Source organism: Sus scrofa, chromosome 17, assembly GCF_054392235.1.
Source record: "Sus scrofa isolate SSC_HxYL_T2T_F1_AM1 chromosome 17, Sscrofa_HxYL_maternal_Yorkshire_Landrace_v2.0, whole genome shotgun sequence".
Classification (NCBI taxonomy): Eukaryota; Metazoa; Chordata; class Mammalia; order Artiodactyla; family Suidae; genus Sus; species Sus scrofa.
This window is the reverse complement of record NC_139399.1, coordinates 47,041,695-47,054,601: the sequence shown is the minus strand read 5'-3', so window position 1 is coordinate 47,054,601 and position 12,907 is coordinate 47,041,695. Positions and strand designations below refer to the sequence as shown.

General features: G+C 49.3%; 1 protein-coding gene across 33 annotated transcripts in view; it reads right to left on the bottom strand.

The window, feature by feature from the left end:
* EPB41L1 (erythrocyte membrane protein band 4.1 like 1) overlaps positions 1-12,907 on the bottom strand; it is a 134,675-nt gene that overhangs the window by 116,611 nt on the left and 5,157 nt on the right. For 20 of the 33 annotated variants that reach the window (XM_085003756.1, XM_085003751.1, XM_085003754.1 and 17 more), the window contains one exon: positions 261-311. The exons of the other annotated variants lie outside the window; for them this stretch is intronic. The gene's annotated coding sequence lies outside the window, so the exon portion shown is untranslated. The remainder of the gene's footprint in view (positions 1-260; positions 312-12,907) is intronic. 33 annotated transcript variants of the gene reach the window in all.

The following is a 12,907-nucleotide window of genomic DNA, read 5'->3' as shown; positions in this document are numbered from 1 at the left end:
GGATAAGCAAGATGGCCAAGGCATGCTATCTAACACAGAAGTGCTTAAAGGGGCCCATTTCAGTCCCTTCCTCAAAATAAGCCAAAACCAGAGCCTACCCTCAGCACTGGACCCCTTTTTCAAACCCACCAGGAATGTGTGGCCTACACAAACTCACCCCAGCCCTAAAATAGATTAAAGTATCCTAAAGGCCTGAAAGTACCAATTTGTCCAACTGGAGCAAAAGCAGCAGAATTAGGCTGTGCCTCAGTAACACTCACCCCTCCTCCGACCACACCAGCTCCCCCGGGGTAAGGACGTCAGTCAGGCACCTAGAAGGAGGAAACAGTGTTATGGCCTCTGAACTGAGTTCATGGACCCAGCATGGAGCTGGAAATTGAGAGGCTGGCATTTGACTCTCTGAGGAACCTTAGAGAAGTTACTGAACCTGTTACACAGAAAGGCTCGTGTGACTACGCAGAGCAAAAAGGAAAATAACAAATATGAAGCTGAAGCGGCCAGCAGGGGCCAGGTGGTAAAGGGCCCTGGAGGCCAAGGTGAAGAATTCAGCCTTGATTCTAAGAGCAATGGGAAACCACTGACTTGTAGGGATGAGAATGGACTGGAAACAGGCAAGAGTAGCCTTAGACATGAGAGGAGGCTGTTGTGGCTGTCTGGGAGCATGTAACAAAGGCCCAGACTGGGGTGGCCGCAGTAGAGCCGGAATGATCTGGATGAATTCCAGAGCTCTTTGAGGCAGTGGAATCCCCAGAACTTGGCAGGGGACTGGATCCAGGGGATGAGGGAGACCCCACGGGCACCCCTTTCATGTCAGTCCTATGGTCTCTAGCACCCAGGAGGAAATACACCCATGGTTTTCTCCTCTTGGCCTATCCTTACCTCAGTTTCCCCATCAGTAAAACAAACATGCTGGGAGTCAATGGTCCCTAAGGTCTTTTTAGCATTAATATTGTGTTCTGGTCTAATTCACTCACAGAGTACTTAGGTCCTCCAGTTTTGTGGGTTGTTTTTTTTTAATGTGATTATATTTCTCTCTTTTCCTACCTTTTATTTTTTTATTTTTAAAATTTCTTATTGAAATATAGTTGATTTATAATATTGTATTAATTTCAGGTGTACCACAAAGTGATTGTTTTATATATATATACACACATATGTGGGGGGGGTGTATATTCTTCTTTAGATTATTTTCTATTATAGGTTATTATAAGATATTGGGTATAGTTTTCTGTGCTATACAGTGGGTCATTGCTGGTTAAGCCCCTTTTCAATCATCTTTAAGCCCCAACTGCAGGCCTGGCCTAGGACACAACGGGCAGGATTGTTAGAAGGCAAAAGCTCAGGTCCCCTGGAATTCACACTCAGAACAATAATCTCCAAGTGGGACAAGGTGTTTCCACTTCACACAGAACACAAGAGTCAAGCAAATGGGAAGATCCCTCGGGCTGAGGTTGGAACAGCAGGAGCGGAAGCTGTGTGCCTGAGCGCCTTTTCCTGCCCCTGCTCCAAAAGCTAGCATGGGCCTCTGGACATTGCCACTCCAGCTGTAACAACAGTCACCCCAAAGCTTACAACCTGCTTCCCCATCCACTGTTCCCCAATGCCCAGGCTCACCCTGGGAAGCCGGACATCGAGGTACCTGGGAGGCGATACAGTGCAGTAGTGTAAGTGGGGGTTCCACAGCCACACAGACCTGGTTCGAATTGTGGCTCCACCACTCTCTAGCACTGTGGCCTGGGACATGTCATTTCACTTCTCTGAGCCTCAGTTTCCTCATTCGGAAAACAGGAGTAAGAGTCTGCTTCTAGGGCTAATGGGAGGATTCAGTGAGAGGCTGCACGTTCCTTATCACAACAATCCAGGAGGCAGCAGCCGCCAAATTCAGATGTGGACCCTGGGACCCTGGAAGGTGAAATGACTCACTGAAGATGATTAGAGAATCAACCTAGGGGTGAGACCCAGAGCTCAGGTTCTTATCTGCCAGGTTCCTCTTTATTTATTTACTTACTTACTTATTTATTTACTTTTTGCTTTTTAGGGCCTCACCTATGGCCCTAGGGGTCAAATCGGAGCTACAGCTGCTGGGTAGCCACAGCACAGCAACTCAGGATCCGAGACTTGTCTGCAATCTACACCACAGCTCACAGCAACGCCAGATCCTTAACTCACTGAGTGAGGCCAGGGATCGAACCCACATCCTCATGGATCTTAGTCGGGTTTGTTAACTGCTGAGCCATGAAGGGAACTCCAGGTTCCTCTTTTTTAGATGAAAATGTTGAGACTAAAAAAATTACAAATGACTTGACCAAAGCCACAGAGGGAATTCATGGTAAAAGAGGGATTTGAACCTAGGCTCTCTGGATGAAAAAGCCCAGCATCTCCCTGATGGGTATCCGTAAAGTAGGTGTATGTGGAGAAGCTTCCAATTTCAGGGCCCTTTAAACCTGGAACGGGGACAAATGCAAATCTGAGGAGACAGAGTGAGGGTGGTAGTGAAGCTACCTTGAGAGGAAACCAGTAGGAGCTTGTGAAACAAAAGTCTTTTTCTCAGAAGGCCTCTCCAGGGACTGGGCAGGAGAGGGGCTGCTGACAAACAGGGCCATCCTGCCAGGGCTGAGCTAAGGGCTGGATCTAAACAGAAACAGTTCCAGCTTGGCCACCAATTTGCTGGGTGATCCTAGAGAAGTCATACGCGCGCACACACACACACACACACACACACACACGTCTCTGTTTCTTCAACTAAACAATGAGACGGTTGTACTGAATGGTGTTGAGATTCCTTCCAGTTATAGAAGACTAATAATAATCATTTCTCATGAGTGTCAGATTCCTGGTCAAGTCCTGCTTTCACAAACCCAAAAGAGGAGGCTCCAGTATTCCACAATAGGCATGGGAAGTCCTGCATTCAGGTTCTGACCATTTAGCTAGGTCACGTCCTCTCAACAGGCCTCACCTTCCTCATCTGTAAAATGGGCACATAACTCTGCCAGATCACCAAGAGAACAGGAAGGTCCAAGGAGCTTCTCCAAAGGCAAGCCATCCTCTGAGGTAATAAACAAAACATCCCCAGAGTCCCCAGCCCAATCCTCACCCTCAAACTCTTTTACCGTCTCCTTTTCCTTTGGCCCACGTCCCATTTGGACAAATGGAATAACTGAATGCAAGCTGACAGATGCAACAGCAGTAGCAACAACCCCCGCAGCAAGTAGTAGAAGTAACCACTGCCGCTAAGACTTGACTGCAGATGTGCCAGGTGATGTGCTAAGTGCCATACTTATATCTCAGGAAATTATATGTCAGGTAATCCCCTCCATCAACGAGGTTAATCCCACCCTTAGTCTAGAATCACAGATGAAAGACTAAGGTTCTAACACTGTAAACCAATTATAATGGAAGAAATAAAAATCATTAAAAAATTAAATACATAAAATAAAATTATAGCCAAAAAAAAAAGAAAGACTAAAGTTCAGCAAAGTGAAGTGACTTGCCCAAGGTCACAAAAAGAGCAGTGAGTAGCACGGCCACCCAGAGGCATGATATCATTAGATATCAGAAGTCCTGATCTTATCCTTGAGGCTATGGGGTTATTCAGCATAACATTCCAGCAGGGGGTGTGATGAGTTATGGGGCAGGGGGTGGGCAGTGAGTGGAAGGATATCTGGCCTTCACCCCCAAGCCTCCCCAAATAACTAGACTTTACAGTCTTATATTATTATTCTGTATCCAACTCAAGTCTCTGGCTAGAACAGAGGTGTCCAATCAAAATATGATGCAAGCCAAACATGTAATTTAAAATTTTCCAGTAGCCTAACTTTAAAAAGTACAAAGGAATCAGTGAAATTAATTTTATTTTTTTGGCCATGCCCACAGCATGCAGAAGTTCCCGGGCCTGGGATTGAACACATGCCACAGGAATAATCCAAGCCACGACTGTGACAATACCGGATCCTTAACTCGCTGAGCCAATAGGAAACTCCAAAATTAATTTTAATAGTATACTTATTTAATATGTAATCAATATAAAAAACAGGACTATTATTGAAATATTTTACAATCTTTTTTTCAAACTAAATCTTCTAAATCCAGTATGCACCTTACACTTAGAGCACATCACAATTCTGACACTAAGTTTTCATTAGATATTTAAATTCTCTTAGACTTTACAACTGAAAAAGCGTTTTAACAAATCTAAATTCACAAACATATGTAGAACTGTTCCAACAACTGGAGTATTCTTTTTAATTTTTAAATTAATTAAAATTAAATAAGATTAAAAGCACTGTTCCTCAGTGGCACTAGTTGCATTTCAAGTGCTCGGTAGCCATGTGGCTAGTGGCTACTGTATGGGGCAGCATAGCTGTGACAGTCAAGTCCTAGAGGGCAGGGGTTGGTGGTCTCCTTGGCCCTAGGCCAGAGCCAGGCCTCCCAAAGTAAAATTGAATGTCAAAAGAACGCTGTGTACTTATTCCGACCCCCTACTGAGCCTGACGTTACCATCCACCTCTGATTCCCTAATACTCAGGGTGCTGGAGACAAAGGGATCTGATTATCCATTGCTAGGACAGCACTAAGGCTCAGAAAGGTAGGCCACCTCCTCAAGGTCGCTCAGCTTTAACCCACGGTCTGTTTGACTTGGAAGCCTAAGCTCTGTCCCTAGAGCTTGGCAGGGGCCCGGTCTGGGGCTCAGCCTTCTAGAGAAATAAATAAGCCTTTGCACTATCCCCTCCTCCCCGAGTCCAGTGGCAGAGAACGGCCCCTACAGGACACCCAGTGAAGAGGAGAAAGGGGAAGGAAATGGCAACGGTCCTACACAGCAGGCTTAGGCCACTGTGATACCGTTCCCACCTTCCCCCTCCCCCCTCACCAGGCAGGAGGCAAAGCCAGCAAGGTCCCCTGGCTGCCTGCCCTCTGGGTGGGTCCCCCAGGCTAAATGCTGTGCCCTCCCCCACATCTCGCCCAAGGAACACTCACCCAGAGGCGCTTGGACTAGAGCCAGAGCCCGTACTCACCTCCCAGGGTCACCTCAGCTGGAGTCAAGGGAAAGCGTCCAAGAGGCAGCCCGGCCCCTGGGAGGAGGGGAGGAGCAGGCCCTGGAGGCAGATTCCAGAGTAGGGAAAAGGTGGCAGGTACAGGCCAGAAAAACCTGGCTGGCTCCGCCCCTCTCCTGGGGAGCACAGCTAGCACTCAGCCCCCTCCCACCAGCCTACAGTTATTAGGTTTAACAATTAACTCTGATTGGTTTCCATTTTAGCAGAAGGCTGTTCCAGCAAAAAGACCCATTTAATGGTAGGGGACCTTGGAATACGATAAAGGGGAAGGTCTTGGTGTGAAGGGAGAAAGGGGTGGTTACTAAAACCACCCACCGCCTCCTTCCGTCCCATCCTACCAGTGTAGGACAGCTAAGGGGTGATGGCATAAGTTCCATAAGGTCTGGGGCAGTGCCTGGCATATAGTAGGTGCTCAATAAATATTTTTAATTAACAAAGACCCAAGTGCGCTGAACTAGAATAAAACAGGCCAGATAGATGGGCAGACTAATAAAGAATTGAAGGGAGGCATGGGTTGACTTGTCCTGGGTCCTCGCTGAGAACAAGCTGGGCTGAGGACTGGAAGGGCAGCCACCCAGGACATACCAGAAAACGGCTTTGAAGTCCTCCAGCCCTGGTGCTGCTCTTCCTAGCTGTGACCTCTGTAGCCCTCGCCCTTCCCATAAACAAGGGATGATAGATAACACCACGGTACAGGGCTGTACAGGGCCGGGCCCAAGAGGCTGTGTGCTCTGTGCCGCTGTAATACAGTCATGTCTCTCGCTGCTTGGCAACAGCCTCCTCTTCTCAGGCCACCCCCTGAACGCCCCCACATCCCAATATTCCCCTGGATCCCACCTATATGGCCCTTTTTCCTTTCCGGGAAGGAAAGCCCAGAATGATGACGGCTCCAGCCTACTCACATCCCACTCACCTGGAATCACACACACACCCTGGCAACAGACTGTTCCTAATATGGCATCTGCTTGTCGTTTGTACCCCTCCTTGGGTTCCCTGGCCCCCTCCTCACCCTCTTACCCCAACCCCTAACCCAAGCTTACGACCACAGCCCACCCCAGGCTTGTGCTAAACCCACTGTGGCCAGTTCCCCGGGTGTTCTTGGGTGGGCCCCCCGGCTTCTGGACCTCTGCTTCCCATCTATGTAATGTGGAGGTGAGGGGGTGGATTAAGAGATGGCTTCTCCTGATATTTAGAGATTCTGACACTTCTGGGATCAATTTGCGTTTTAACTTCAGACAGACCAGATTCAGATCTTGGCCAGGGAAACAGGCAGCCTTGATATTATGGGACAGACAAGCCGGCAGAGGCCCAGAGCTACAGCTCACCCCTGACCATTCTCAGCTCAGGCCTGGGCAGAGAGACCAAGGCCTCCGTGCTCACTGGTCTCCACTACCTCCACCATAAAGCCCCAACTTTTTTTTCGACTCCACCTTTCCAGTCTTCTCTCTGTCTTTCTCAGGAGCAGCAGCATGAGCTACCTCTCCCCCAGATTCTTCTTGGCAAAACAAAGCTTGAAGCTCCCCCTCCAGCGAGGGTGCTGACCCCAAGGCCTTCCAAGTGGAGATTCTAGAGCTGCCTCTGCTTCCACTCCAATCTTTCCTGCACCTTCCCCCAACTCTCTAAGCATGTGCCCCATTCTCCTGTTTCCGGCCTGGCGCTCGCCTCCTTTACCTCCACAGGGAATACCTGTCTTCCTGCCTCCCACTGTCCGCTCCTGCTTCATGCCCATCCAGCTGGAATGTTACCTCCGCACGGAGTCTACACTGATCATCCTCAGCTCACTCGGCCACGTCTCTACCAAACACTACTCCTCGTACTAGAGTCTCACTAGCCCTGCTTGACTTTAAGACTCTGCAGACCAAGAAACTCCTGCGATGATTTTTCTCTGTCCCTCACCCTTGCTGTCCAGCACCGTGAGAACACAGTAGGTATCAGCTGAAACAATATAATAACCATTAACTGAAAAGTAATGAATTATAATTGTTTATTGACCATTTATTCTTTATTAACGCTCAGATCTCAGCATTTTACATGTCTCATTTCAGTTAATCCTCCCAAACCCCAGTCGGCTTGTCATTCCTATCCCTTTGTTTTAAATTGAGGAAACTGAGGCTCGGAGAGATTTTACAAAATGATTTGCCCAGGAAATGACAGGTTCAAGACTGGAATTTAAGTTCTTACCCACTGCCCTACTTGGCCTCCCTCTAATCCACACATAAAGGAGGGGATATGTGAGAGGCTACAACCTAACAGGGATGGGAAACCAGCCCAGTCCAGGCCAGCTAACAAGTAAATAAAGCTTAATAAGCTTCTATTAAGTACCTGCTCTGTGCAAAGCCCTATGCTGGGTGCTGGGGAGCAGAGAATGTTACATGAGACATCTGGTGCTCACAATCTAGCAAGAGACAAGTCAAGTCCCAGGATAAAGCGAAGACCAAGCAGAACTTGTCCCCAGAGGGGAACAGATAAGGTGCTAAGGAAATGCAGAGGAGGGAAGGACAAATCTCATTGTGGGGGTGGGGATGGAAAGGCTCACTAGGCTTTGGGGGACAGAGGTTGGCATCTAAGCTGCCTTGACATGGCAAGCAGGATTTCAATAGTGAGTGGGGAAGTGGGGGTGGCATTCCTGGCAGAGATAAACTCAGAGAGTTGGGGCAAAGACACAGGTAAGCACTGGGCATGTCCCCAGGAGCCCTGGCAAACACGTTCTCCAAGCCCTTCCCCTTGGCACTGGTCCCAGGTGTCCAGCCCTGAAGTGAGGCCACCATAAGCATCCCCAGGCTCATAGGCACTTGGTTCATTCTGATGAGTGGCCATGGAAAGAGAGAAAGGGCTGGGTGCCTGGGCACATGGTTTGACATGACCTCAAGGGGCTAGAATCCAGACTCTGCATAGAACCTCTGAAGTTGGGAGATGCTCAAGGAGGGATGTGAGCACCAGAGGTGGGTGAAACGGCGGCGGAGGGGGAAAGCAGGGAAAGGGGCAAAGAATGTGATTTGGGCAGCAGAAGACCTGGCTTCTAGAACCACAGGTCAAAGCCACATGGGACCTTGGGCTTATCCTACCCAACCCTCATTTCATGGCTGAGAAAACTGAGGCCCAGGCAGGGGAAGAGACTAGTTCGCAGCCCCTCAGCACCTTCACAGCAAAACCAGCCATGTGCTATGAGGTAGAAGAAATCTGCCTTCAGCGCCTCACTCTGCCATTACCTCCCAGCGACCTTCCTCCAGGCTTAAAGCTCCCACTCAATAAAACAACCCTGAAGTCAGGAGTTCTAAACTTTCATGGGTCATGACTCAAAGACTCAAATGGTGTCTATGGATCCTTTCCCAAGGATGGGGAACACTCTGAAAAGTGTGCATGCCATTTCGGAAGTTCAGAAACATCTGAGACCAGCGTTCTCTGAGGGCAATCTCAGCACCCTCTGTATCCCAGTCACCTCAACGGAGCCTACTAAAACAGGCTGATTCCAGGGCCCCAACAGCTTTTAGCTGTTTCACATATTGAATATGGAGAGGGATCTGTGGCTAGAAGTTTTAAAGCCACTGCTCATTAATCAAAGTCCCTTCTGGTTGAGCCACCTGCTCAAGAATGACAATGGTCATGGTCATGGTAGGGGTGGGTGGGGGCCCAGCAGGCTAACTGCAGCTGGCCAGATTCTGAAGTGACATTCTGGATCAGCGACCCTGCCTGGGATGGAGTCTGTCTGGGCTGAACTTGGGTTAAGAAGAGGTTTCCTACCACCCCAGGCTCTTTGCCTCTCTCCAGACTCTCCCACTGGCCCTCCTCCAGGTCTGGCTTCCTTCTTTTTCCTTTCCAGCACAAGCGTGCTCCCATACCTGGGTTTCCTGGTTCCAGCCTCCGCTTCCCTCCCTTCCACCTACCACTGAACCTCAAAGAGGACCTCCAACCCCCTAAGCACCCTTCTGAGGAGATAAAACTCTCTTTGCAAATGATAAGCTTATTTAACTGAGGGCTCAAGATAATCAATGAAAAACCAAGGTGGCCAGTGACAAAACAACATCTACGAAAAAAAACCCAAGTTCCTTCAATCCTGCCCTGTCACCTGCCCCTGATGCCACATCTCTCACACAGGTAGGCAGCTGCCTAGAACCTGATGGGTTCAGAGCCTTGTCCTTTCCTATAGGAAGGCCAGTCCCTGATGGGGTGACAGCACAGGCTTGGGAAGGAGACCTGGGAGACCTTGCTCTGTGAGCCAAGAATTTATGCTCCCCCCCAAAATTTTTTTTTCTTTTTTTGGCCACCCCGCAGTATATGTAGTTTCCAGGTCAGAGATCAGAGCTGAGCCATAGTTGCTACCTAAGCAGCAGCTGTAGCAGTGCCAGATCCTTAACCCAATGTGCCAGGCAGGGGATCAAACCTGCCTCCCATCGCTCCCAAGACACCATTGATCCCATTGCACCACAGCGGGAACTCCTGTTCTCCAAATTTGGGCAAGTGTGCATCCCTCTGTGGACCCCTAAATGTTCTCACAGGTCCCATCAGGGGCAGCATAGGAAAGACTCAAGAGCACCATCAAACTTTGGATAGATCTGGATTTAAGTCCCAGCTGCGCTACTTGCTGGCCAAGGACTGGGTAGGCCTTGAGCAAGATATTTAGCCTCTTTTAATAAAATGGGGATTGTCATCTCTGCCTCACTGGGTAGCTGCAAGGATTAAAAGACATAAGGCATGTAAAGCACTTAGCACGGGCCAGGCAGACACATGGTGAGCCAATAAACGTAATCACTTGTTTATCAGTCACCAGAGCGAGCCTCTGATGAGGAAGACTCTAGGCTTTCTAATTCTTAAGTGGCCTCAAGCAACCCCCAAACCACCCACCTGAACTGGGTCTGGAGGCTTTATCTTTAGACCTTTAATCTGGATAGATGATGGGGAGAGAGAGGCGGGGAAGGCAGGCGAAGGGAGTGAAAGAAAACTGAGAAGAGAAGGGAAGAGGAGAAGGAAAATCCAAGGGCGAGGAGTGGCCTGGCTTCCCCAGCTTGGGAGAAAGGAGGATGACTTTAGGCCAAGACAGGATAAGCCTTCACTCCTTTCCAGAGCCTTCCCTAGGCCCGCCAAGGCAAGGCTTAGAGGGACCAGCCTGCTGAAAAGCACCGCCCTGGCTGTCAATAGGAACAAAACCTTGGGTTACCTCCAGGCTCTGGCTCGCCACACACTGCTGCCAGCCCATGGTGGCCTCCTCCTGCTGGAGCAGGCAGAGATGGCCAGAGCCAGGCTGAGAACCAAACGACCTGCCCGTTCAGCCTGCGGAGGCACTGCTGGCTCACTCAGGACACAGAGACCCCTGTGCTAGGGATTCTGATCCCCCTTGGGTCCCCATCTCCAGCTTGTGCAGAGCCCTCTCCAGGCTTCTATCTGACCTAAGGTCCTGCTTCTGGGGCTGAAGTTGCAACTAGGGGAAAAGCACCATTCAGCCTGTAAACAGGAATCACACATGTTCAAACTTCCACTGACCAGCTGTGTGACCTTGGGAATGTCACTTCCCCTTAGTGCATGCTTCCCTCCTCTGGCCAAGGAGGGGCATGGAGGCAAGGACCATCTCTAAAGTTCTCCCAATTCTGGAGTTCCCATGGTGGCTCAGTGGTTAATGAATCCAACTAGGAACCATGAGGTTGCGGGTTTAATCCCTGGTCTGCACAGTGGGTTAAGGATCTGGCGTTGCCGTGAGCTGTGGTGTAGGTTGCAGACGAGGCTCAGATCCCACGTTGCTGTTGCTCTGGCACAGGCTGGTGGCTACCCTAGCCTGGGAACCTCCATATGCCACGGGTGCAGCCCTAGAAAAGACAAAAAAATAAAGTTCTCCCAATTCTGACAGCAGCCAGCCTGCTGTAGGATACCTACGTAGGTAGGATACCTTGGAGCACAAAGGGGCAAAGAGGACCTGCCTCAGAAGAGGAGTGGGCTGGGCTGGGCTCTGCTGAGAATACCGTGCATGTGGCACTGGCCAAGGGTTATTATGATGATGATGATCATAATTAAAAATCACAGCTCTAAGACAATTTCCAAAGTGCTTTCTCATTATCCCCTGGGATTCACAAGCTGTTGAGGTAGGTAGAACTGGATGATGATTATTCATATTTGGCAGATAAGGAAAGTGAAGCAAGATTTAAGTGACTTGCCCAGGCTACTAAGCACAGAGAGGGGGGAATGGAAGAAGAAGTAATAATTACCAAGGGCCTGCTGTGTGCCACCTCATTACGCTCACATCTGTTATCTTGACCACATCTCACCACCACAACATGACACTGCAGGTGCCACTGTCCCTATTTCAGAGAAGAGGACATTGAGGCCGAGAAAAAGCTACTGATTCTAAGCCTCATGGCCATTCCACTGCAAAGCTTTGGGCTTGGACCTGGGCTCATAAGACTCTAAGGCCTGCCCTCTCTTCCATTTTCCTGTATGTACTGGATTGAATAGTGTCCCCCCAAATTCATGTCTGCACAGAAGCTCAGAATGTGACCTTATTTGGAAATAGAGTCTTTGCAGAAGTAATTAGTTAAAATAAAATGAGGTCATACTGGACATGGGTGGTATGACTGGTATCCTTATAAGAAGAGGAGATGACACAGAGACACACAGGGAGAAAGGAAAGAAAGCCATGTGACAACAGAGGTAGATGCAGCTGCAAGTGAAGGATGTCCCAGGATGATCTTGAGCTAGGAGACGGGCATGGAACAGACCCCTCTCTTGGAACTTTCAGAAGGAACCAATCTTGCCTACACCTTGTTTTCTGACTTCTAGCTCCAGACTGTGAGAGAATAAATTTCTGGGGTTTTTTTGGAGGGGGGGGTTGTCTTTTGTCTTTTTAGGGAAGCACCCATGGCATATGGAGGTTCCCAGGGTAGGGGTCGAATTAGAGCTGTAGCTGCTGGCCTACACCACAGCTCAATGCCAGATCCTTAACCCACTGAGTGAGGCCAGGGATAGAACCCGCAACCTCATGGTTACAAGTCAGAGTCGTTAACCACTGAGCCATGACGGGAACTCCAAATTTCTGCCTTTTTTAAAGCCACCCAGATGGTGGTATTTCATTAAGAAGCCCTAGGAAATTAATACACAGTGGGTCCACTGGGCAGCAGACCCCGGACTCTTAAATTCCAGTTTTCAGACTCCCACTCATTAGGCAGTCTTGGAGGTTAATGGAGGCCTGGGGCCCAGGGAAAAGACATTCTCATCCCTCGTTCAGCTCCCTGGCCCAGGCTGGCCTCAAGTTCATCAGCTGTGCTTATACCAGGTTTCTGGTCTCTATCCAGCCCCCTGGGCCCTTCCATCATGCAAATAAGCACCCTCTGAGCCCAGACTCCAAGTCAAAGATCTTCCCCGTCCACCCAGGTCAGTCCACCCAGGTCAACCACTACTGCCACCTGGAGAGGTGCATTTGTGAAATGCAAATCAGATCCTTCCTGGCAAGCATAATTTTCTTCCCTAGTTCCCCACCAGTTGTAGGACTCAAGCTCTTTAGACTGTACCAGATCTGGCCTCAAACCTCCTCTTTATTTCCAGCTATTCACCCCACCCATCCCCACCACACATCACCTTCTGCTCCAACCACATGCAGCTATTTGGATTTCCCCTAATAAGTTGCGGTGTCTTTGCACATGCTGCTCCAACTACCTGGAAGATAAAATCCAACCTAAACACCATCTTTCTCCTCCATGAAGCCTTTTCCTCCAGGAATGGCCACACCCTGGCACCTTGCACACTGTATATCTTTACATGCCTGCCTCGCACACCCAGCCTGGGAACATCGTTGTATTATTCATCTCCATCTCTGTAGGCCTGGGGCCCAGTACAAAGGCGTTCAAGAATGTTGAACTGTGGAGTAGCCATAA